Below are 817 nucleotides of genomic sequence, written 5' to 3'. Positions count from 1 at the left end.
ATCCCATCTCTCGCCCACCTTTGGCCCCAAGAAATAGCTAAAATGACGCCCCTAGATCACACAGTAATGGCAACTGGAATATAAAACAAGAAACGAAATTTCCGTAAGAAACCTGTACAAGAGAAAATATGTTTTGAACGTTTACTAATGGCATGGAACGAAGATTTTTTTGCTTATTCCAGAAGTTTTGATATAACTAAATAACACATGAAAACAAATATTCTTATACTGGTTCCCGGCATTAATTTTGAAAACGTCGCATAGCCCCACTCGCAAATACTCAAGTATGGCTATGCAAATGTATTTCGACAAGTGTTTATATCAATTTGTTGACAATGACGGGAAAAAAGGCCGAGTGGAATTATCATACACAAAACTATCCGCTTTGAAAGGGGGGCGAAACCGAACTCTAGTGTGGCAATGAGCAACTCCTCTCGCTGCCCAGTTAACCGAAGTTCAGACGTTTAAAGCTGATGTACAGTGGCCTCCGAAATAGACAGATACGCAGCATTAATCACATGATGTTTGATAGTGCAGTATTCAGTGACCTTTGAGGGAGGGGGGAGGGAAAAAAAATCAACCGTTGTACTTTTTTTGTCTTTTTTCTTTTGTAGGAATATGAATCTAGAAATTCTAGCGAACTCGACTGTAACAGAAAAATTTTTTTTTTTTCTGGCTAACACTGACAAACAATTAAAGTGAAATCAATTTTATTTTAATTAATCTAACCCCGAGTGATGTTATGTATCATCACTTGACATAGAAAGAACATTCATGTATATTATCCCCAAGTTATGCAAACTCTTGCGCACTTTGC

This window comes from Penaeus monodon, chromosome 28 (genome assembly GCF_015228065.2).
Source record: "Penaeus monodon isolate SGIC_2016 chromosome 28, NSTDA_Pmon_1, whole genome shotgun sequence".
NCBI classification, from domain to species: domain Eukaryota; kingdom Metazoa; phylum Arthropoda; class Malacostraca; order Decapoda; family Penaeidae; genus Penaeus; species Penaeus monodon.
The sequence above is the reverse complement of the archived record's forward strand: the minus strand, read 5'-3'. Positions refer to the sequence as shown.